The following is a 25,993-nucleotide window of genomic DNA, read 5'->3' as shown; positions in this document are numbered from 1 at the left end:
CAGGTTTGACAATAAACAAAATGCAGTCTCATCAGTATGCTGTTAAGCAAATGTTTGAAAAGCAATGACAGAGAAGTTCCAAAAAGAAAGCTTGACCCCTCCCAAGAATGAAGGACAGTCGAATAAGACAGAATGACTATTTAAGGGACCTTGTATTATTCCTCTGCCACCCTAGCAGTCCCCTTTCCCTTCCAGGTTGTCTTCCAGGTTGTCTGAATCTCCATTTTTCTCTTTGGCAACAGATTGTTCCTGACAAATGGGTTCTAATGCTGATCTAACTGGGATACTGATGGCAGTGGAAGGAAATTCTTCCTTTCAACGGGATTCCTCCTCATCTGCTAGACCAAACCTTTCCTCATGCTGTCTCAGGGGATAAGAGAAGCAGTACCTCCTTCCCAGGACATTGTGAGTTGGTGTTGATAATTGTGGTCATGAATGCACATATCAGGAAATACGGAGCAGGATTCGTGGCCTGTCTGGGTCCACATGGGTGTGGTAATAGGAATAAAGAATGAGAGGCCATTCTGTATTTCTGTCTAGTAAATGGCTTGATGGTGGCCAACACATTGTTCAGCAAGAGAGACCATCACAAGGTCACATACAAGAGTGCCAGCATGCAATTCAGACAGATTTCTTCCTAGTAAGGAAAAGACACCGAGGTAGAATTGACAATTATAGAGTCATCCCCAGTGAAACAGTCAGCCCACAACATAAACCACTTTTTGCCTCAAGTCAGCCCACAACATTAACCACTTTTTGCCTCAGTCATCTATAAGCAGTGGCCAGAGAAGGCTCTACGGTCAATTTAGTCTAGACTGAATACATGGAGGTTGACTGGACTGAAAGCACAAGAGTTCAAGGAAATACTCAGGGCTCTAGCACTTCAGGAAGAAGAGAAAACAGGTTGAGTTGAAGAAGAATGGCAGTGCTTCAAAACAGCATGTGTGAGGCTGTAGAACAGATATACTGCCAAACCAGATATGGAAATGAGGTACATAATGAGGACATCATAGCAAGGTGGAATGCAGAAGTACAGGAAGTCATCCAAAGAAATATAAAGAAAGCGCAGGAAAAAGTGGAAGATAGAAAAGGCTGCCCAGGCTTAGAAGAGAGTAAGAGAGTAGTTGCAGTAGCCGAGAAGAAGGCATCAAAGACATTCTACCAGTCTGTGGAAGATGACTCAGTAGATGGTACAAATGAACAGTTTTAAGTTGCAAGGCAAATAGAAACAGCCGAAGAAGATGGTCATCAGACACCCTTCATAAGGCATACCAGAAACAGCATGCTCACCAGTCCACAGTACATCAAAGGCAGATGGGAAGAAGTACTTCCAGTAGCTTCTGAATAAAGAAAACCCCAGTGAAGCTGTACTGCCCCAAACACAGCCTACATTGAAAGAAGTGTAGGATCCCGCACTAGAAGAAGTAAGACTAGAACTAAGGAAAATGAAGTCAAGGAAAGAAACAGGTTCAGATGAGTTCACAGCAGATATGATTAAGATGTTAGGTGAGTTGGGGAGAATGGCTCCTGAGAGTACATAAAGCAGTAAGATTGGAAGGCTCATGAAAGAAGGCTGGGGAATAAGCATACTAGTGTCAGTGTACAAAAACAAGGGGACGTTCAAGGGACTTCCAGGATGGATACACACTGATCAACAGCCTAACTTCAGCTGTCCCAGTGTAAAAACAGAAACTGAGAAACTGCAGCCAGTGATATTGTCAACTTGAGTAAAATTCAGATACCTGCTAGTAAATACACTGCCTGGACTTCTGCAAAGAAGAAACTGATAGAGTTTGAAAGAAAATCAACCAGAAAAGGTAAATGGAAAACACTGTCTCCAAAGAATTCTGTATCTGTTCAGCAAAAAACACTTTGATTTTCAGCTTTGGTGCTAGACGTGGCTTCCAGTAATTTACAGGAAAAAATAATAAGGCAAATGTGCTCAGAGCTGATTAAAATCAATGAAACACTGAATGAATTTAGCAACTCAAATAACAAAAGGCTGAAAAAATGGAAGAAGCTTTAAACAGATATTGAGATGACAAGATAAAACTGCAAAAATCAGAGGTCAAAATGAAGAAAAGGCTGGATGAGTATGAGCCTGCCCAAGAAGAGATGTTTAAAAAAATGGTAGAATTAGAAGACAGTGCACTTAGGGAAAATCTGATTTTTTTTTGCTGTACCAGGGACATTAGAAGGAAGACTGTATTAATTTTATGAAGGCACAAATAAACTGGAGTGGTGTCCCCCAGCAGGAGCTGTTAATTGAAAGGGTACGCTGTGTGTATGCTCCCAATATGGCTATACAAAGCATACAAGACCTTTGTTAGTAAATATGCAAATCTATCAGCTGAACGAGTTGATTGTGACAAAATTATGGCAAAAGGGCAAAGTATTAAAAGTTGGAGACAGTAGAGTGTTTGTGGAAAATGATTATTCATCATATACCAGGCAGAAGAGAAACAAGTTTATTCCAGTAATCAGGGAATGTTGAGAGGCAGGTGTGAGATTCAAGCTGCTGTATCCAGCTATCGTCAGAATATATATATTTTTTTTCCTGCAGGGTCAAAGTAATTTTTTGATACAGAACAGGCAGAAGGAAATGCCATCAGTCAGATGGTAACTCTGCTTCTCATTCTTCTGATAATAAAGCACACAAAGAGATTTTGCCAGTGAAACCTTTTTCCACTGTTCCAAAGAAGAATGCTTAAGAGACTGAAAAAAAGAGAGGAGCTGACCAGAAAAAAATGGAAGCACTGTGGAATTGAACCATGATCTGGAGTTGGGAGATGGAGATGAACAGGAAGAAGACCACAACATAGAAATTGGTGAATAAATGGGACTGCAAAGCATCTATCATATTTGTGAAATACAGCTGTATAAGAATAAGTGGAAAGAGTAGACTTTGTTGATTTTGATAAACTTTGAGGTATTGAAAGACTTTTGCTTCACTTCATGTCATTAATGTTTGGAAGGACTCTGAAGGGAGGGGATGATGGAGGAAAAGTTAACTGCAATTTCTTTTCTTAATATTTCGATAAAACTTTTCACAATATAAATTGAATATTTTATAGTAAAGTGTTTTAGCTGTTGTATGTGATAAAGCTGCTAAAATTAACAGATGCATTTTTTCTTTCTCTTTTTCTCTTCTTTTTTTGGCATCAAGAATGCAAGCATTACAGTGCAAAACGAGAAGAAAACTAGTCAAAGGCGTGTTCTAAGTTAATAGGCTGCGATCTTAGGTTTTTGAGGTGGAAGATGGGTGGAAAAGTACACAGATCATCATTTATGTTGAGCTGATAGATTTATCTTACTTTTGCATCGGTGAATGTCTGGATTAAGACCCTTAGCTTAATCTAATAACAAATTTTAAGTGGAATCAAGTAAATATGAGAACACTGAAAATAATGAAAAGTTTTTCTTTAACAGTAAATGATTCAGCTTGTCTCCCAGGCGGCAACAAAGGAATACATTTTTCTTTTTTCTCTAACTTTTCCGTAGAGGCAAGCTAATAATAGGGCAATAAAAAGACAGAACAGTGGTTTCTTCAAGGCAAAATGTTAATGATTTCTGAAAGTATACAAGTAGTTTTGCATCTGGAGGAAGGGGAATAGAGATAAAAACAGTCACCAATTAGTGTAAGAAGAAGCACAGACAATAATATGCGTCTTAGCAAGGTTAACCTCAATGTCAGGTTAACTAGGGCCTGTGTTAGCAGCTGTATGTTTGGCACAAATGCTCCTATTAGGATGGTTAAACTTCATTATTTGAAGAGGTACATAGTTGTGTGTATTTATGTTACGTTAAAGGGTTCTGGGGTATTTTGAGGGTTTTTTTAAAACAAAAAGTCTTTAAACCTGAGAGTGTAACAACTTGGCAGACTTTAAGAATTCCCTACGGAGTACTCTGTTGGGAGCACTGGGCAAGGAAACTAGTGCAAATAAGAAAATTATTTTTTAGAGCTATGATACAGGATCTGAACTGCCTAGACTTAGTATGGCGTTGTTTAATTCTGGTGAATGCCAAAAAAGCAATTACTAGAAAATGGAAATCAAAGTCGAAACCAACTAGAACAGGAGACATGATCTTTAAAAAAGGGTAGAAGTAAATTACATAGAGAAAATGTGAAAAAATACTTGTAGAAAATTGTTTTGGAGGAGGATTGAGGTTTAAGAGAAGGCAGGAACTGAATCATTTATTTATTGTTGACTAGATTATAGTATGTGATGTAAAATGTTTGTAAATGTGAACTTGTTATAGGTTTTCCTGTGTCACAAGTGATAATTCAATAAAGGTGTTAAAAAAAGAAAAAAGGGGACATTCACAACTGTGGTTAGTATAGATGTATCAAACTGCTGTCACACTGCATGAAAGTTTTAGAGAGAGAGTGATTGGTAAATGAATATGCAGAGCAGTAGAGTAGCAGAAAGTAAGATGAGAGACGAGCAGTTCGGATTCAGATCAGGGTGCAGCACAACCTACCCAATATTTGCAATGAGACAGGTAGTTGTGAAGAAGCTAGAGAAGAAGAAGGTGTCCAGTTGAGCATTTCTAGACTGAGAAAGCTTATGGCAAGGTCTCAGGAAAGCTGATTTGGACAGTCTTACAATGATTCAAAGTCTTAGAAACATTGGTATAATTAGTGCAAACTATGTTCAAGGACCAGTGACACAAGTACGAACAGTGTTCATTCTCACAGAGGGGTTCCCTGTGGGAGTGGGTGTGCATCAGGGTTCATCTCTGAGCCTACTTCTGTTCATACTGGTGAATGACTAGATTAGCAAACAGGTCAGATGGGACTATTCGACAAAGTTATTGTATGCGAACTGTGAACAAGAACTTCAGCAAAGTATAGAGGAATGGAATGCAGAACTGAAGACGTATGGAATGAAACTGGGTACAGTTAAGATAGTTGTAATGGCAGCAAATGGGGAAAATCAGAACAAGCTGAGTGTTGAGATAGAAAGGAAAATAGTGGAATAAGTTAATAGATTCAGGTACCTGGGAGGGATGGTTGAGAAGAAGCAATGTCTGAATGAAGAGATCAAAGCTAGAATTAGGGAGGCTGTAGCCAACTGGCATAGAATGTCAGGAGTAGTGTATGACAGACGAATGCCAAAGTAGGTGAAAAGTAAGGTGTACAAAACTATGGTGCACCAGTATGTACTGGATGGTACAGCAACCTAGGCACTGAAGGCAGAGTAGTTGAAGCTGGAGGTGCTTGAGACAGGTGGTAGGAAGCACACTGTGGGACAGAAAAAAAAATAAGGACAACAGAGTAAAACCCAACTAGCTCTAAATGCAAAAATGGTTATGGAGAACAGATTACAGTGGTTTGGGCACGTGTAGGAAAGAAGAATAATTGGGACAGACAGGAAAAAGAAAGAAGAAACAAGGGCATCCAGCAAAGAGATGGATGGATTGTGTGACAGAAGACCTGTGACAGTCAAGCATGACTGTCAAAGAAGATGGGAGACGCTGAATAAACTAGAAAGAACAGGCCCCAACACCGTGCCTTGTGGGACACCTGATTTAATCTTCTATTGTTCATATAAATGATGTCCTAACTGGACTCTGCATTTCCACTCAGCCAGCCAATTATTTACCCATCAAACCACATAACTGTTAAGGTCATAACACTAGAACAATGAAATAACCTTGCCATTTGGTATAGTATCAAATGCTTTAGACATTTCCAAGTATAAAATGTACTTAGAAAGGCCGTCATCCAACTACTTCCATAAAGAACAATAAAAAGAAAGCAAATTTGAAAGACAAGACCTACCAGCCAAACAAGCATGATGGATAATATCCCTAATATCACAAAACTTCTCAGTTATGTATTCTGATATAACCCTTTCAAAACATTTCCGCAGAATTCTAGTAAGGCTGATTGGTCTGTAATTATCAATGACAGAAGAATCAACACTTTTTGGGACAGGCACACAGCATAAGCCAACTTCCAAATTCCCAGCCCATAACCAATCTACAGTGATTTTTGGAACAGGCAACACAAACAAGGAGCATTTTCCTTAATTGCTGACCAAAAAAAACGCTGTTTATCCCATAAGGTTCAGCAACAGACCTACCACTTATCATCCTGAGTAACTTAGGATCTAATGAAAAAATAGAAGCACATAGTCCATCAACTACACCTACAATTATTATCAGCAGCCTTCAGAGCATCATTCCCACAAAAATGAGATAATATTCTTTGCTGTGTATTCATGTCACATTTTCGTAATGACCGCAGGATTTGACTGAGTAAATATGCTGCTGCTGATAAAATTTGCTTTACTGTTGGTGGTATGTCTCATCAGTTTGCATTCCAAAATTATTTGGATAATATACAAAAGTAGGCAGTATCAAATGATATGAAGTTTAATATAAATAAGACACGCAATGCATTTATGGACTGATAACCGTTTGTATCCTTAGCCTTGGACAATATGAGGGTTAAAGAGGTGGAAGTTATTAAATATTTGAGGATAAAGATTGATAATGCTGTATGTTTTGAGATGTTATTCTGAAATTCTTATAATTTTTAGGTGTATGGTTAGTCAGGATAAGTTGGTTTTATTACCAATTTATAAAACTTTAATTATGCATATAACTGAATATTCCAGATCTATTTGTGTAAATAATACCTTACAATTAAATATGTTGGAAATAATTCAATGGCATTTTACTAGGAGGCTCAGTGGAATGATGGACCCCAGTTATAAAAGTAGATTAATATTTTTGTCATTATACCGTTTTGTAGAGATGCTTGGCATTAATAGGATGTTCCATTCGTCTGACACAAGAAATTAAAAAGATTTGATTGATACTAAAGTTAGTAAGACTGCTGGGTGTTGTAATTCATTTTTTGAGAGGTCTGCTATATGGTAGCATAATAATCCATTTAAAATTAGGAGTTTGAGTCAGTCATTTCATTTAAATTAGTTTAGATCTAGAGCTTTTGATCCAGTTTATTTTGATGGTAAGTTCTTTAAAGGCCTGTCAAGGCTTTGAATTTGTATAAAGAACATTGAATATTGAATTGAGAGAGATTATGACAGTTGGAGTGATAACCCATCCCCATGTATTAAAATGAGAAGTGGGGGTGGTTGTTGATGATGATTATGATGAATGTTTTTAGTGCCAAAACAGAAAATTCCTTGAGACCAGTTCTGGACCTTTCTTTCCTGAAACAGTTTGTGATAGTGCCCAAGTTCAAAATGCTTTCACTTCACAAACTGTTACCCTTCTTTCCTCATAAAAATTTTTAGTAACCTTGTGTTTAAAAGATGCATAACACCACATCTGTATTCATCCTGATTTCAAGTGTTTTGTAGGTTTTGTGCGTCTGGATCACATTATCAGTTCTTTGCCATACCCCTTGAGCTATCCACTGCACCAAGACTGTCCACAAAATGTCTAGCTTCTGGCATATTCCATTGCAGGCTACAGGGTAGCCACGTGTTTCTATACTTAGGTAATTTGCTTATCTTTGCAGAGTCTTTTTCAGAGTGTCAGAAATCTCTAATTTGGGTAAGAGATCTCCTGTATGTGCTGGGATTCCAAGAGAACATTCAAAAATCTTGTTTGACTCCTTCACATAGGATTGTGTTTCTAGGGTTCCTGCTAGACATTTCAGTGCAAACAGCTTTTCTTTTACAGGAAAAAAATAGAGCTATACTGAGATCTATTCCAGGAGTTTTTAGTGCAAGGGAATACCTCAGGATTCTTGTCTGATGCCAGCCGTGATTTTCATGAAACTTCTTGGAAGGCACCACATAAGAAAGAAGTAATGGTATCTGAATTCTCTTTGGTCTCAGCTTCAACACACACTTTCTTTTCAAATTCTAGTTGTAGGATTTGTGAAAAAGGGAAATCTGTTGGTGGAGACATCAAATGTCTATGAATTCAGGTCTCCTTTTTCTTTCCTCCTGCTCCAAAGTCGTCAGTTACAACAGATGCCTTGGACTTTGCTTGGTGGAGCTGTGTAAAATGAAATAAAACAGAAGGTCTCTGTGACAAGAACGACCAACAAAAGCACATAAACTTAAAAGAGATGTTAGCTCTAATAAAGGCTGTCAAGTCCCTAAATTGTTTGTTGTCCCCAGGACCTTTTTATGTAGGTACAGATAGTACCACATCATTGTGGTGTATAAACGAGCAAGGGGAATCCAGATCTTACCCCCTATGTAGATTAGACATGTTAGTGTGGGATAGAACTTTACAGCACAATCTCACTCTACGGGCATCTTCCATTCCATCAGAACAAAACTGTATTGCAGTGAAGCTGAGCAAAACTAAGGCAAACGCTCACAAATGGAAACTAGATCAGAGGGTCTTCCGAGATTTGATTTATCTGTGGGGAACTCCATGGGTCAATTTTTTTGTTTTGCATCCACTCTAAACAATCAGCTGTTAAAATTCTATTCCAGGACTCCATGCAGGAAGGCCTGGAAGACAGATGCCTTTTCTTTTCCTTGGACAGGATTGTTCCTGTATGCATTTCCACCCTTTTCACTAATATCCAGGGTACTTCTGAAGAGTCAGAAGGAATCCCCAAAGATCATTATGGTGACTCCCTTCTGGCCCAAGCAACAGTGGTTCTCCCTTTTTTGAAAATGGCCAGAAGCAATTACCATAGTGTTCCTCACAGACTGGATTTACTCACACAAGAACAGGGGTGTTTGACACATCCCAACCCACCCCAGACAACTACAATTGACTGCCTGGATGATATGGTCTTAATACCTTTTAGGCACCTGTTTACTGTGGATGTGCCTCAGGTACTGATGGAGACACAAATGCCTGCTACTAGAAGGTCATATGTAAGCAAATGGAAAAGGTTTTCTAGTTGATGCTAACAAAACGCACAGCACCCACTTAGGGTTAGTGCTTCTCTGGTTTTACAGTATTTGTGTTAGTTACAATCATATGGCCTGTCTAAGTCTTTTGCCAAGGTTCATTTTTTGTCCATTTCAGCATGTCTGCCTGTGGATCCCCATCTTTCAATGCATTATCATGTCAAAATGTTTTTGAAAGGGGTACTATATAAGAAGACTCATAGAAAATCAGAGTCTCCTTCTTGGGGTGTTAATTTTGTGTTAGAGAACCATTTGAACCAGGTAATCTGGCTGACTTGAGGCTCTTAACATGGAAAACAGTTTTGCTGATTGCTCTGACCTCTGCAAGAAGCATGTCTGAGTTGCAAGATGTTATAGTGGGTTATCCTTATCTCATTTTTTCACAGAGTCAGTGTGTTTCTTTGAGAGCTGATCCTTCTTTCATGCCTAAAGTAGTAATCCAGGTTTACTTTCATAGGTGTAAACTAGGCTAACAGCCAGTAGAGCCCTTTTCAACCTAGCCGTGCAAACCAGATGTGACTCACAAATTTAATTTATGTAGGTGGTGTTTTACTGACTGTGTCTGTCCATCAGAGACGTAGGAGCCAGACCTGGGGTGAATTTCCTTTTACCTATCCACTAGTCTACATTGTGCTTAAATAAGGATAAGGAGGAATTCTGCCTGTTCCAAAAATTTGGAAATTATCTGAGAAACATATATTTCTCTGTATTGTATCCTATTTATATCACAAGCAGAGTTTAGGTCTTTTAATCTAGTAGTTTTGATGCTGTTTCTTTTGCAGATGTGCAAAAGGTTCATCAAAATAGGGTACAGGGATGCTTTGTATGCCAGGCAAAGATCAGCTGTCATGATACCAAGTAGAGAGAGAGGGCTTTTGGGTGATGAGCATAGGACATTGTGTTTACTCCCTGTATTCTTTTTGTAAGTAACTTTTGTGGACGTTCCAGTTGCTGCATGTGTCTGGTCAAATACATACTAAAGGGGGCTTTATGATGGGCCTGATGAGGACCTAGTATGGTGGTATGATGACCTCCCTGGACCTAGATGCCATGCTCTTTTTTTTATAAGTTGAGCAACATAAAAGGATTTTCTTACTACCTTGGACATGTTGGTTGAAGGCTAGGTTGCTATCTACATGAGCTCCCAGATCCCTGACCAGTTAGTCATCTTTTAAGGGTGTTTTACTGATGATGTAGTTACACAGTGTGGTAGACTTCCCAAAAGGTGCTATAATGTATTTCTTGGTATTGAGTTTTAAGCCATGGCTTTGGAACCAAGCATTTGTCTGTATTAGACCTTTCTGAAGGGTGTTTTCATCTTGAGGTGATTCAGTGACTGCTCCCAGTTTGCAATTGTCTGTGAAACTGGTTAGCCAGAGGCATTTGACATTGCCTTTGACATCTGAGAAGTTGAAGAGTAATGGGTCCAGCACAGAGCTTTAGGGGGAACTCCACTGGTGACTGGCCTCTTTGTGGAGGTGGCCTCACCAGTTCTAACCTCCTAGGTCCTAACAGTGAGCCAGCTAGCTATCCAGTGTGTTATAAAGGGGTTTAAACCTAGTTGCATAAGTTTGCTGACAATGCTCGTGTGGGGTATTGTGTCAAGTGCTTTAGCCAGATCTAGGTAGGCAGCATGCACCAGTTTCCCTTTTCCTTTGCCTTAGTGACCTTTTCAGAGAAGTCCACTAGATTCAGTAAGCATGACCTTCATTTGACAAAGCCAAAGAGGTATGGTTCTAATGTCTGGTGGCGTCCTGTGTCCTTTTCCATGATAATTCTTTCTATGGCTTTGCAAATAAGACTAGTCAGACTAATGGGTGTAGTTTCCCAGATTTGTTGAAGGTCCTCCCTTATGAAGGGGGATGATCATCACAGTCCTCTGTTCATGTGGCACAAAGCTTGTTTTTTTGACTATAGTTTAATAATGATTCAAGGGGTCCTGATAAGTCATAATGTAAGAGTGTTCAATCTCGCCGTTTGTTCTTACACACGGGTTCGGAGCCGATCCTCGGCTCCGAGTCGGCCGAATTGCAAAGCTCTGAATCTCAGAAAAGCTCGAGACCAGCCCATATCCCACAATCCTCCCTGCCATTACTCCGATCTAGTTTGCCGCTGCAACAGATCGGATCGAGGAGAGCTCGGACCAGATAGAAACTTGAGTTGTTGTTAATATTTTCAGATAAGAATTCTAATTTTTTTCTTCTGATATTTCCTTATAGTTAGTAGTTATTGTAGAAGTGCTGTGTGTGTGTGATATATATATATATTTACCCATTTTTCTTCTTCAGGCACCCTTTGTGGCCTAGCCCTTTTTCTTGGGTGTGGTGTTTTTGTGAGTGTTTTCTGTATATAACCTTTTTCATATACATATATTGTTATAGGATTAGTAATTGTTTTCTATTATCATAGTTATTGTCTTTATTACTGTACTATGTCAGAAAAAGCTAAATCTGTCTTTAAAAGATGTCAGTGTGGGCAGAAAATGTCCATTACTGACAATCATGCTTCCTGTGTCTACTGTCTTGGCCCTCTCCATCTCCAAGAGGATTGCTCTATTTGCCATTCCTTTAGCGGGAGGGTCATGACAGATAGACGCAGGAAGCTTATTGACAGAGGATTGTTGAAGCCTGCCTTTTAAGAGGCTTTGGACAAGTCGGATCAGGCTTCTAAATCCTCGAAGGGGTCGAAGATGTCAGAGCCCATGTCATCGGCTCAGAGTTCATCTTCTCGGGTTCGTTCGCCGGTTCCACAGATCTCGGGGCCGAGCATCGAACATTTATCTTTTCCTGAGCCCCAGATCTTGGAACCGGTGTCGGAACTGCCACCATCGTCCATTCTTCGGTCGGTGCCATCTTCGGCTCCTTCGACCTGTTCTTCCAGACCCTTGTCTGACACAGATGTGGATCGTGTCATGCAGAAACTCATGGAAAACACGGCCCTTTCCAAGTTAATTGCAGTTTCCTCCCAGTTGGTGTCGAAACTAGAAGGCCTCCCCATATCTCCAACGGGTCCTTTTTCGAGACCCATCCAGATCTCGGAGCTGGGAGAAGATGACCTGATGATAGTGGAGCCCTCGGTGCCGAAACCGTCCATTGCACGATCGTCACCTTTGACTTCGACTCCTTCAGAACCGTTAGGGGAGTCGCGGAGCCGACGGTCTTTGCTTGGTTCCGGGACCGAGAGTCGTACCGACCTGTCGGTGCCGACTCTCCCTCTCGGGGCCTCAGCACAGACTGGTTTGGCTCCGTCCTCGGGGTCGGAGCCCACGGCACCTGGTTCTGGGATGCTTCCGTGTTCTTCAGAACCGGGGAGCCCTCGGCCAGGGGTTCGAGGGCCTTTGACCTTATGAGGAAGGTATTGTCTGCACAGACAACCACATCATCAGGGGAATCTTCTCCTTCCCCAAAAGGGCCACTTTCTGTTTCTGCTCCCACGATCCATCCCAAGCATCGAGCCCAATTGCCTCAGCCACCCCCAGAGGGTTCCCCCTGTTCCTTGGAGGCCTCACCAGAAGCCCCCTCTGATGAGGTCCCAAGGAAACGGTTGTGCAAGAGGAGGCACAGAGATTCCCCACAGGAATCTCTAACGTCTGACACAGACTTGGATGAGGCAGAGGGGTCCCCCAAATCACCCTCGAGGATGTGTCATTTGCAGACATCCTGGAGATCTTGAAACAGAGGGGTGATTGGCAGTCCCTAGCCCCTTCTGAGGACGAGTCGGTGCTGCTGAAGGCTTTTAGGGCTCAACCTTCTACCTCCTGGGTGACCCCGCCCTTCGATGAATTAATGGATTTGATTGCTCGAAGGGCGTGGGAGACACCTGACACAGTGAAACCAGTCCCTAGAAAACCAAACAAGTTCATCACTGCCCCCCAAGATAAATCTTATCTCACCAAGGTAGTCCCTGTCGACGCTATATTGGTGGCGGCGGCAGCCACGAAAAAGGAGATGTCTGAGTCTTCCTCATCTGTTTATCCTCCTAATAAGGATTCTAGGACTATGGACATTTATGGGAAGCGCATTTTTCGTTCAGCAACTTTTTCCATGCGTTCGCTAAACTACCTGACCCATTTTACACGTTTGCAGAGGGATCTCATCAAGGAGCTGACAGATACCCTCCAGGGTAACACAGATGCTGCTGTTTCAGAAAAGGTAACAGCACAACTTAACACCCTCACCTCCATAGTAAACTCATCCATGAGGCTCATCCCATATGCAGCCGAGGGAATCGAGTAGAGCTGCAGCTTCAGCGATTGCTCTTCGAAGACAATCATGGGATGCGGCTGTGCTCCTTTGCGGAAGCCTTCAATTCTTCCTTTGCCAATGCCCCTTTTGATGGTGCCACACTTTTCGGACCCAAGGTTAAGGAGACTCTCACTTGGTGCGAGCAAGAGGGAAAGACCCTGTCTGCTGTCGGGGTCCGTTTTTCCGCTCCTACTAGACCGTACCCCAAAGGGCAAAGAGGCGGAAAAATGTGGTTCCGTAAGAATCCGGGATCTTTCCAGACCACACAGAGTGATACTCCCTCCAGAGGCAGAGGAGGGGGTAGAAATGGAAGACGCCGCCCCAGCGGCAGAGGGGGTCCGCATAACCAAGGCGACAGGGATTCTGTCCCTGGGAAGCCTTTCCAGCACTCCTGAAGGGAGGCCCGGCTGTCCTGCTCTGGAGGCAGTCGGGGGTCGCTTAGCTTTATACCCACTGGCCTGGCTAAACATTACTTCAGATTCTTGGGTAAAAAGCATTATAACCAGAGGATACAAAATCCCCTTCATTTCAACACCACCTCTACAAAGAAAATTTTCAGACGTGCCACCCTGTCTGCGAAAGCTAGCAGCTGTAGAAATTTCAAAGCTGCTCGAAAACAGAGTCATCCTACCAGTCCCGGCGGACCAAAGAGAATTCGGAACTTACTCAAGGTTCTTTTTAGTTCCAAAAAAGACAGGGGACTGGAGACCGATCTTAGATCTCAGCCATCTCAACAACTTCGTGAAGAAGGAAGAGTTCCGGATGGTCACGCTTCAATCGATCCTTCCATTCTTACAGAAGGACGATTGGATGTGCTCTATAGATCTCAAAGACGCGTACTACCACATCAAAATGGCCAGACTGTGCAGAGATCACCTGCGCTTCCGGCTGGGGGCCAGTCACTTTCAGTTTTGAGCTCTGCCCTTTGGACTCACCTCAGCCCCCAGGGTATTCATCAAATGCATGGCAGTAGTTGCGGCTCACTTGAGACAACAAGGATTCCGGGTGTTTCTCTATCTGGACGACTGGCTCCTCACCGCTACCACCGAGCGTCGCCTATTGCAAGCCAGAGACTATACAATCGGCCTTTGTTCCCACTTAGGGATATCCATAAACTTCGAAAAGTCTTGCTAATCGCCCTCACAGTGTATTTCCTTCATCGGAGCAGATCTAAATACACGATCGACACAACTGAAACTCCCCCCAGTAAGAGCTTCAACGCTCAAACAGCAGGTCCTACTTCTAGTCAGCAAGAAAGCCCCAGCCAAACTGGTGTTAAAAGTGGTGGGACTGATGGCAGCCACACTAATTGCAGTCCCTATAGGAAGGTTACACATGAGGATTCTTCAATGGCTGCTCTTTGCGCAGTGGTCGTTCCAACACCTACCCCTAGTGCACGAGATCAGGATAACAGAATCTTGCAGACGGGACCTCTCATGGTGGGTGCATGATCAGAACCTCACTGTGGGTCATCCGTTCGTTCTACCCAGTCCAACAGCCACAATAACCACGGACGCTTCCCTGATAGGGTGGGGGGGCCTTTTTCAGGGAAGAACAGTCCAAGGAGAATGGTCCAGCAGGGAGTACACTCTACATATAAATGTTCTGGAGTTGAGGGCGGTGTTCCTGGCGTTGCAACACTTCCAAGCTCTATTACCTCTAGGAACAATAGCAGTTCAGACAGACAATATGTCTGTAGTCTGGTACATAAACAAACAAGGGGGAACCAGGTCTTACCCGTTATGCAGAGAGGCCATGAGAATTTGGCAATGGGCAGAGTCCACGGGTCGCTTTCTGATAGCAGCGCACATCCCGGGGTCATCCAACGTCATTGCGGACAGGTTGAGCAGAGCCATCCTGTTACCTCACGAGTGGTCCCTCAATTCACAGACGGCGGAAAAGATCTTCCGCAAATGGAGCCAGCCTTGCTGCGATCTGTTTGCTTCCCCATTGAATGCAAAATGCAGAAGCTACTTTGCCCTTCTACCCCCTCCGGGGGATGTCACCAGGGACGCACTGATACACGATTGGCCCCCAGGTCTCCTATATGCATTCCCACCGACTCCATTGATTCCCAGATTTCTACAGAAAGCCAGGAGCCTGGAAAGGACTATAATACTCATAGCCCCATTCTGGCCTTGTCAAATATGGTTTCCCTTTCTTCGAGCTCATCAAATAGAGGAACCATGGATTCTGGACCCAGTGCCAGATCTGCTGACACATTCGTTGGGAGTTCCTCACCCATCTCTACAGTCCCTCAAACTAGCAGCTTGGCTGCTCCGCTTCCCTGCCTAGCCAGGTCTCATCTACTCCTTCTGGCAGTTCAACACATCCTAGTTGCTTCTCATAAAGCCTCTACTACTAAGCTCTATACGAGTAAGTGGAAACGCTTTGTATGTTGGGCATCTAGTCAAAACTTAGATCCCTTGGTAGCTCCTCTACATAAAATTTTAGAATTCTTATCCATCCTTTTTCACGAAGGAGCTTCTACTTCCACTCTAAGAGTACAGTTGGCGGCCATATCAAACTTCCATATTGGTGAGGGAGGTTCTCCTATTATGTCTCACAGACTTTGTAAAGCCTTTATGAAAGGAACCTTCCATCTTAGACCGCCTGTCAGAAAACCTTTCTTTCCATGGAGCCTGAATTTGCTGCTGTCGCAACTCATGTTGCCACCTTTTGAACCTGCTTCGTCATGCCTCCTAAAGTTCTTATCGTGGAAGACGCTGTTTCTCGTCACCATGACCTCAGCTCGTAGAGCCTCAGAGCTGCAGGCATTATCGGTCAGACCACCTTACCTGATATTCCATCCAGACAGGGTCTCTCTGCGTACAAATCCATCTTTCCTTCCAAAAGTATGTTCAGTTACGAATATTAACCAGTCTATAGAACTCCCTACCTTTTTCAAAAACCATACTAACAAACTGGAGTATATGTTGCACAAGTTGGATGTTCACAGGCAGTTAAGATTTTATTTAGACAGGACCAAAGCTTTCAGAAAAACGGATCAACTCTTCATCGCTTTTGCAGACAATAAAAAGGGCATGGCAATTACTAAACATACACTATCTAAATGGCTTGCTGACTGTATAACATTTGTATACTCTAAATCAAACCAATCCTTACCAACCAAACCTAAGGCCCATTCTACCAGATCTGTTTCCACTTCTTTAGCTCATGCGGCTCGCTTGCCTTTGGACACTATTTGCGCAGCAGCCACGTGGTCTAAACCACATACTTTCATCACTCATTATAGAGTGGACAAGGTCTCCAAAGATAGGACATCATTTGGTTCCACTGTGCTTAGGAACGTTCTTCCATGAGTCACTCGGGGTCACAGAGCTAGGGACACTACCCGTGTGTAAGAACAAACGGCGAGATTGAACACTCTTACATAAAGAAGTTATGTCCTTACCATAACGTTCCATGTAGAGTGTTCATCTCGCCTTTGTTCTTACATTCCCTCCCTTTCCCCCCCATGTATTTGGAAGAACTGGTAGGATTAGAGTCTGATCGACGTGTCTTGACCCTTTGTGGGGTATATGCTCCCATGTGTCATGCGATATATGCTTAGACCATTAGTTATTGCTATGGTGAGAGAGTGTCTCTGAATGGCTGAAGAGAATGTATGCTTTTAACACCGCAGGTGTTGGATCCTTTGGTCTGGTTTGTTTGCAAACTAGATCTGAGTAATGGCAGGGAGGATTGTGGGATATGGGCTGGTCTCGAGCTTCTCTGAGATTCAGAGCTTTGCAATTCGGCCAACTCGGAGGCGAGGATCGGCTCCGAACCCGTGTGTAAGAACAAAGGTGAGATGAACACTCTACATGGAACGTTATGGTAAGGACATAACTTCTTTTTTTAGAATATTCAGGAGACATCCTTGGATGTTATTATGGCCCATTGAGGCGGTGTTATTGGCTTTAGTGAGTGCAGCCAGTACATGCTCCCTAGTTATAGTTAGAGGGGTTATGTTTGAGGGTGTTTTTAAGATGATGGTTGGGGTGGGGTAAAGTTGGAACTAAGACTGTCCCCTGTCAGGTTCGCAATATTGCCAGGCTTGGTGAAAGTGGCACTTCTGTACTGCCCTTGAGGTTTCTGACATAGCTGTAGAAGGTCTTATGGTTATCTTAACCTCATAGCTGACTTAAACCTGAGGAAGCATTTTGTATGTGAAAGCTTCTGTCTTATGTTTTTATTAATGTTCTTTCTGTCAAAGTTGGCATTGCTTGACCTAATTAGCCCTCTTAGTTGCTTATTTACTTTGATGAGAGAGTTTTTTCTTTATCATTATGAGAATTATCCTTCATGATTTTTGCTGTAATTGTTTTCCTTTTGTTGTATATCCTGTTTAATTTTGGATCCCACCAGGGCGGTTTGTTTCTGGGGCTGGTCATGGACTTGATTCTGGTAGGTACAGCAGCCTCTATGCAGCCATTGACATGGTTGTACAGAGTTTCTGAGAGCAATTTGGCATAGGCTGCTATGTTCTCTGGATTTGGGCGGCATTGAATTTTGACAAACCATCACTTAATAAAAGGTAATTTGTTTTGGAGTAGTTCCTAACTGTTACTGGTTTTAATGGGATTACAGAATTGATTTTGATTTTGAAGGAGACCTCTTTACAGTCAGACCTTACCAGGGTAGATAAATGGGGGGGGGGGTACAGCATTCTCCCATAATTTGTAAGCACAAGGTCCAGTATGTTGGAGCCTCTAGTGGGGAGTATTCACTGTTTGGTCAAGGGTGTTTGTATTTATGAATACCAGGAACCTCTGTGCCTGTATATTTCAGGCCATGTAGAATTCCCAGGCAATTAAAGTCTCCCATGAGCAAGGTGTTGCTTTGGATGTTAAGTGTCTCCAGTAGGTCCAGGTATGAATTGTGAGCTTCCTGAGACATGGAGGGTGACCTGTAGTTGGCTAGAATATGTTAGGCAATTGTCTGTGGTGATGTCCACAAGGAGGGACTCCAAAGCGTCATTCTGTTTGATGCTTGTTGTTGATAGTGTCCCTGCAGCCCCTTATTGAGAATTGTAGTTGGAATTATGGAAAATGCAGCTGTAGACAGTATTAATTGTGGATATGTTGGATATGTTTATATCTGGAAGTATCCTGTATGCTATGTTTTAGCATTCTTAATGATCTATATTACATTCTCAAATAAAGGCTAAGTATGTTAGTTTACTAAGCACTCCCTAGCCAGTGCCCTACTGTCCTCTTTTGTCTCTACAACTCTTTTCCCCTTTCTCACACAGATATACCTCCTTTCTTTTTTTGTGGAGGAATTACTTGAAGTTGCTGCACCCATTTGTTTTTGCGTACTGTATTGATAGTGTCTTAATAGCTATTTTTTTTATCAGCAGAGTACCAGTAACTGTTTTTGCTCTTTGTTGCAGAATCCTTGAAGTAGTTGTATGCATAATATGTGCAACATGTGTTTTGTACTGCAATGGCAACCAATTTTAGAGAAAATGGACTGTTAAAATATTCCCTTTTCCCCAAGTTTGTATGATAATAGGAGCTGTTATAAGGAAGGTGTTTTTAGGGGGTGCAGAGGCCAGCACCCACAGAAAAAAGTACTTTCATTAAATGATTTCTGGGTTTTTTTTGCAAATTGTTTGTCTTAGTTTTGCTTTTTATGGCATAATGTGGCTGCAGATGGGTTGTACTAATACAGTAAGCTACAGAATAATAGGATATGATAAATGGAAGTGATCCCTCTATTTTTAGGTTTGGACTTGGGAAGAATGCATTCAGGATTTTAGTGTACGCTTGACTTAAATTTTCTAGTTCTTACCTTTCCTTCTTCATTTCAGTATCATATTTGAAGGTCTTCTTGTGACTTTGATCTTGGAGACTAACTCCTTTATCCTCACATTTTCCTCCCTTTCTCTCTTCTTCTTTTTGTTATAATCTCCTCTGCTTCTTTGCCAAATCTGTGGTCTGACATAAACTTCTCTCTTGTCACAGTTGCATCTTTGTTTCTCTGTTCCTTCCATATATTAAGAACTATAACAGTTGAGAGATCATTGTGGAATAGGGGTACCTTAACCCTCGTATCACTTGTTTCATCATTGGTATAACAAATCAACATTTACCACCCTCCTTTTCCCTGAAGGCTTCAGTAACATAAAGTACAAATTCTAACTTGTGAAGTGGTTTCACTAGCTCCATTTTCCTACCAACATTAGAAGCTGGTGTCCCCCAGTGTGCTGTTGGCAGGTCCATGTCACCCATGATCATTGTCCTGTATCTGATTTCCTACTTTGATTTTGCCCTGTAACCATCTGTTGATTTCCTACTTTGATTTTGCCCTGTAACCATCTGTGAGGTTTCCTTCCTGTGTAATGATTTATTGTTTCATGAAGCTGATGTATGTTGTTAGAACCGCAAAGTCAAACACTTGGATGTATAAGGGAAGGTGAGAAACTGTACTGGCATGTGTTTGCATTCTAAAACTTGAGACAGCAGTCCACAAATCCGCGGTGGTATAGTGGTTGCGTTTTTACCTCACAGCAAGGTTCTCCTGTTCGATTCTCGGCTGGAGTGCCTTCTGTGTGGAGTCTGCATGTCCTCCCCGCGGTTGAGTGTCCTCCGAAAGACATGCATGAATGGGCGTGCCTTTGCTGAAGGTTGGGTGTCGGGCTGGCAGCTCTGTACCATAAAAATCGACTGCCAATCATTAGCTGACCGGAGTTCCGCTGTGGTGACCCCTAACCGGGAAAAGCCGAAAAGACAAACAAAAAAACATACTAGAAGTATGTTCTTACTGAAGTAGTGAACTGCGAACATGTTTTACATTTTGTCTTCAGTTACTACAAATGATTGTAGTGTATTTTAATGCACTTGTCAGTTTATGATCTTTCCTGCATACTAATTCACTTTAGATTTGTTATGAAAATGGTATGCATGTACTTTAGTGTTATCAGGTTTACCTTTATATCGTCGATCACACTTTGTCGACCGGCCACTTAATCAACTCATTTAAGTGAACCAAAACCGCGAAAAATTTTAAATGTCGAAAATATGTCGAATTTTGACATTTCCGGCCGTGCCACACGTCCACACCTCCACACCAGTGCTACCATGGGTCAAAAGGGGCGAGGTTTTGTTGTTCGCTTATTCAGAATTCGATGTTGGAGACGTTCGCACTTCGGTATTCGCAGAAGTCGTTTCGCCCATATTGGGATTGACGATGTAAAGGTAAACCATGTTATCATGTCCCTTGAGGGTGAACTACTGAGGCACCAAGGAAAAGTATTTCTTATATGCAGTAACAGTAAGCACAGTTATCTGTCTTTTGTGTTTAACAAGAGAGCTGTTTCTTGCTTGTTGGCAAATAATGTTGTTCACTGTTTGAGAATTTATGTACTGTAAAAGAAAAACACAAACACTCTGTCAAAATGTAGAAACACAGTTGTTAAATAAGTAATTTCTGTAAAGCTGGTATCCTGTATTGGATAGTACTGTGCACATCTGTTGTTGTTTGCACATTATATAAGTGGGTACAGTGCTGTTTTAGCAGAAAAATACTTATTAGTTCAAACAAAATAAAAGTAAAGTGTTTTTATTCTGAAACAGTACACCAACTTTTGTGTTTACATATTCATTCAACATATCTATATCCTTCATTCTAGAAACCACTGCAGATTTTGATGTTCAGCTTTATCTTGTCTACTGTAGTTCTTGCCAATGCATCTGTCACAGCTCAGTAAGGCTGTAAAGGTTACAGAATGAGTGGGTGTGATGGTCCTCTACCAGACAAATCACATCCTAAGAGTAACATTTTTCTTGACTAACAGTTGCTGTTTATAAACATTTGCAAGTGATGTTATATTTGTAAGCAGTTTTTCTAGTGGTGTTTCTGCAGTTTCCTTTGGAAGCATGCAGCTTTTTGATGCTTGCTTATATGTTCACATCCCATTTTATCAAGGCCTTTTCGGTGAGCTTATGATTTATCTCTCTGATAGGTGATTGCAGTAATTCTTACATAAATGTGTTAATGTAATGTTTGTATAGATTTTGGTAGTGCAACAGCTGTCTTTATCTGGTAAAGCAGAGCTTTCTCACAGTGCATTAAATAGTAAGGTAGAGAATGATATCTGATTTCTTATTCTTTTGCTCTGTTTTATTCTGAAAGAGTTGAAACATATGTCTTATTCCCTGGTCCCAGTTTCAGCATTCTGCTCAAATAGGTGCCCCTTAGACTAGTAATTATGTGAGGAATGAGTTGTATGCATCCTCATTGGTTCCCTGTGTAGTTATTCATTGTAAATGGCCCTTCTGTGAAGTTATTCTGAAGGACATTTTGGGCTCATCTGTGTTTTTATACTAGCTTACTATGTGCTTACAGCTGGGGATTTGCCCCTTGTACCCCGTTTCTTTTTCTTTAAGTGCATGTATATCCATGTCTTGTTAGATTTCAATGTTTTGACAGGCTGATTGTGTTAGTATGTGACTTGCTTTCAAATGGAAACGTCATTCTTAGTGTGGCTTTGTTAGGGCTTCTGAGCTCTCCAGGGCCTTTCAGATTGTTTCAGAAAATTGACACACATACATATCCACTGATTTTTTTTCCCATGCTTTGCTTAAGGCTAGCCTTTTAACTCCATCATCCTCTACATTGCAACACTTATAAAAACCCTTGTCCAACCTCTGTTTCAAACATCTGCTTTATTCTTTATAGAAACAAAATACAGGAAAAAATAACCATAAATTACAAACCTCTAGAAAGGTCAGTCCAAGCTAGATGCCTAGTTTTTTCAAATATTTTAGATGGGGGATAATATAGCATTTGGTCTGAAGTTGGAGTATTCGGCTGAAGAGCTTCCTTTTTGAAGAGGGGGAGGGAGTATTTGTGCTTTCTCCCAAATTGCTAGGACATGGGAATCAAGGTTGGATCTGTTTATGAATATAGATGTAGGATAGGATAGATCCTCAGCTGCAGTTTTCAGATATTCTGAAGAGAGGTTGTCGTATGCTGCTCTTTGTTCAGTTGGAGACTATATTTTTGTAGTAGTGGTAGGAATGGGTTTGAATGAGAAGTGGGATTCTGTGGAGTTGTGCAAGTCAGGACATGGTGGGTTGGTGGATGAGATATCCTTGATAAGTGTGGTTACATTTTGAAGGAGATATTTATTAAAATTGTTGGCATTTGTTAAGGGAGAGGTTTGTTGTTTTTGGCCAAGATTTAGCAAATGTTGTAATTGTAGCCAGATTTTCAAGGTGGTGTTTCTGCTTATAGGTCATGGGAATGAAGTTTTTTGACTTGTCTTATACTGTGTTCTATTTTGTTTTCTTCTTATCAGTCTGAAATGTGGTAGGTTTTATTGGTATGCCATATTCTCCAGGCTTTTCTGATAACCACTAATTGTCCGGTGCTTTTAAAGAGCTATGGTACTGGATTTGTCTTTACTCGTTTTTTTCCTTATGGGGCCATGATTGTTCAATATATTGATAAAAGACTAGTGTGATTAAATTTTAAGGTTCCTTCATCAAGAGGAAGCTGTTTTAGTCTGTTCATATTAAGTTGCTTAAGAGATGGCATAAAGTTGCCTGCATTAAAACTGGATAGGTTACAGACAGTCTTACAAGAGCAATACTTTATCGTTTTTTTTAATAAGTATGTTAGTAAAGGTAGGAAGATAGTCACTTAGATTATTAAGTAATGTACTACTATTGAATATATTGGTAGGTTTAGAAGTAGGAATCCATGCTAATGTGGAATTTTTAGAGGAGGGGTTGTACCTTGTTGGGATGTTAATAAGTTGTGAGAAGCCATACAAATTGATGTTTGAAATGAAGGTGACAGAAGTAGTGGGTGTCCAAACTATGTTAAGGTCTCCAAGGGTAATAGTTTATTGTGGTATGTGTAATGATGCCCAGGATAGGATATCCTCTCCTGAATTGATATTATTACCTGGGGCAATGTATATAAGGCTATGATGCATGCATATTTATAGGAATTTAGTTTTAGCTGGTTAATTATGATTTCTGTATTGTTGAAGGAAGGATATTTTTATGATTTATACTTAAATTCAGATTATTGGTTTGTATGATTGCTACTCCCCCTGCTTTTTTATTTTCAGTTGGCCTGAAGGATGTTATAACCAAGTGGGGTAGGATTTCAGAGTCTTGTTTGTTAGGTTTTAGCCATGTTTCTGTGACAGCAAGGATGTAGATGTTCTTCATCTCACATTGCTGCAGTCCTAACACTTGGGTAGTCTGCTGTCCCTCGATCGGCCCGAATATCAGAGTATAAGGCTGACGTCGGTCAAGGCGCATTTGACTGACATCAGAACGTCAGGGTACAAATGCGCATGACCGACGTCATATCCTCAGTCTTTTTTGCCGCATGGTCCGATGCAGAAGCAGTGTTGCAAGTGCCGTTCGGCGTTCTGAAATATTTCGAATTCGGAGTTTCAGACCGAAGTCAGAGTTGGTTAAGTACCCCGTTGGGGAATATTTTGGTTTTTTCTTGCCTCAGTGGTTTACCGGATGTCAGAAAAAGTAAATAACTGTATTTCTTGTGGGAAACAGATACCGCATAGGGATTACCATAATTTGTGTATACCTTGTTTGGGACCTGAGCACGACGTTGTTGGGTGTCGCTTTTGTGCTAGGTTCAATAAACGCACTATAAAGCGAAGGTTGGATTGTGCCAGGTTGGTCTTTGGGAAGCGGTGCAATTACAATATGCCGTCGGATGCTCCGACGCCGGCTTCCTCAAAGAAGCGCAAGGACAAGGCAGTTAAACCTCGGTTAGAGGAGCCGTCCGAACCGGACGCCGGTTCTTTAGAGGCGTCAGTGGAACCGGTGGTTCCGACGGAGGCCTCTCTGGAGTCCCAGGGAGAAACTTTGTTTTTACAGGATGTGGCCTCCCAGGAGGCAGGTCAGGCTGTAGGGGCTTCTCAGATAACTGTACTCCCCTCCCTTCCTAAGGTGTCTAGGCCCTCTCTTTCTGCTTCCAAGGCTTCTCCTAGAGGCAGGTCTAGTTTTGCTTCTGTGGGTGTCCCTCCTAGTTCTTCAGGTTCTGTGCCCAAGAAGCACATGCTTAAAATGGCAGAAGATTTAATTACTTTAATTAGAGGTTCTATGCCCCCTCCTGATAAGAGGCCTAGGATGGAACCTGTGTTGAGGTATTATGAGCAGGCTTCGGATGTGTCTGAGTCTTCGGCTGAAGACTTGCAGGAGTATTCTCATTATTCTGATTCTGATGTGGATGATTCTACTCCTTCTGCTTCTCCTCCTGAGGATTTTTCTTTTTCAGAGACCCTTCGCTCCATGAGAGAGCATTTTAAATGGGAAGGTCAGGATTTCTCTGATTCCAGGAAAAGGCTTAGGGAATTTTGTTTTACCCCAGCATAGGCCTTTAGCTATACCTCCTGTTCTGAATGTGGTGGAAGATGTGTTTGCAGAGGCTTCTCTTAATCCTGATTCTTTGCCTCCTGCTCCTGTTAAACCGGATAGGTATTACAGGGTGCCTGAAGCTCATAAGTATCTTTTTAAGAGTCCTAGGGCAGACCCAGAAACTGTTAGCCAGGGGCCTAAGGGTGTTAAGGCTTCTGTTGTCAAGAATCCGGTTCCGGCAGATAAAGAGGCCAAGACCTTGGATAGATGGGGAAAGAAAGTTTATACTTCTTCCACTCTAGCCATGAGAGCTTTGAATTGCCAGTTTCACATGTTGAAATATCAAAATTATCTCCTTTCACAGTTGAAATCTAAGGTTGATGCTTTGGCGGAAGGTATTGATTGTAAAGAGTTACAAGATTTAGTGCATGTTTCTGAACAGGTGGGTAAGCATTCTTTGCAATGTGGTTTTGATGCTGTACAGGCCTCGTCTAGGGTGGCTGCCACTGGGTCAGTTCTTCGCAGGCATGCCTGGCTGAGGGATCAAAATTTATCTGACCATGTTAAAACTAGGATTTTGGATGCCCTTTGCAATCTGATGTCTTGTTTGGTTCTCCTGTTGAAGCAGTTTTAAAGAAAATGGAAGACAAGGCTAAGTCTATGCAGACTGTTAAAGATTTTTTGCAGGTTCAGCCTCCAAAGTTTAGTAGAAATTGGCCTACTAAAGGGTGGACGTATCCTTCTTATGATTCCCGGTCTAGGGGTAGATCTAGACGTGGCAGGGGCAGAGGTCAGGGCTCTTTCAGGCCTAGAACAGGGAGTTCTCCTGCACAGTCTTCGGTGAGGGCAGGGGTCAGTCCTTTCGTAAACAGACCCAATGACCTACCTTTTCAGCTGCCAGAACCTTCTCGCCTGGCAGCACCTTTGGGAGGAAGGTTGGCACTTTTCAAAGAAAATTGGAGTTTGATCACCCAAGACAGATGGGTACTGGATATCATACATCACGGTTACAGGTTTTATTTCCATACCTTGCCTCCTTTCAAAGGCATGCCAGACATTCCTCCTCAACAAAGAATAGAGGCTCACGAGCAAATTTCTCTGTTACTCCAAATAGGGGCCATACAGCCAGTTCCTATGCCAGAAAGGGGCCTAGGATTTTATTCTCGCCTGTTCCTAGTACCAAAGAAGGGGAACACGTGGAGACCAATTTTGGATTTGTCTATCCTCAACACTTATCTGGACATTCCCAAGTTCAAAATGTTGACGTTGCAGCAGCTTTTACCTCTGCTGGGCAAAGATCATTGGATGGTAACTTTGGATCTCAAGGAGGCTTACCTTCATGTTCCTATCAGACTAAGTTGCAGGAAATATCTGCGTTTTCGAGCTGGGACTTCTCACTATCAGTTCTCTGCATTGCCCTTTGGCTTATCTACTGCCCAGAGTGTTCACGAAAGTTCTGGCTCCAGTGATAGCTTTCTTCAGGCTGAAAGGAGTACAGATCTATCCTTATTTGGACGACTGCCTGATTCTGGCTCAA

At 41.9% G+C, this 25,993-nt stretch overlaps 1 protein-coding gene across 1 annotated transcript in view; it reads left to right on the top strand.

Annotated features, from left to right (window-relative positions):
• Nucleotides 1–25,993, top strand: part of PTPN21 (protein tyrosine phosphatase non-receptor type 21) — a 1,442,744-nt gene that overhangs the window by 1,392,475 nt on the left and 24,276 nt on the right. The gene's annotated exons all lie outside the window — the stretch shown is intronic.

Source organism: Protopterus annectens, chromosome 6.part0, assembly GCF_019279795.1.
Source record: "Protopterus annectens isolate FY-2018-M chromosome 6.part0, PAN1.0, whole genome shotgun sequence".
Lineage (NCBI taxonomy): Eukaryota > Metazoa > Chordata > Ceratodontiformes > Protopteridae > Protopterus > Protopterus annectens.
Note: the sequence above shows the minus strand (reverse complement) of the source record. Positions and strands in the feature narration are given on the sequence as shown.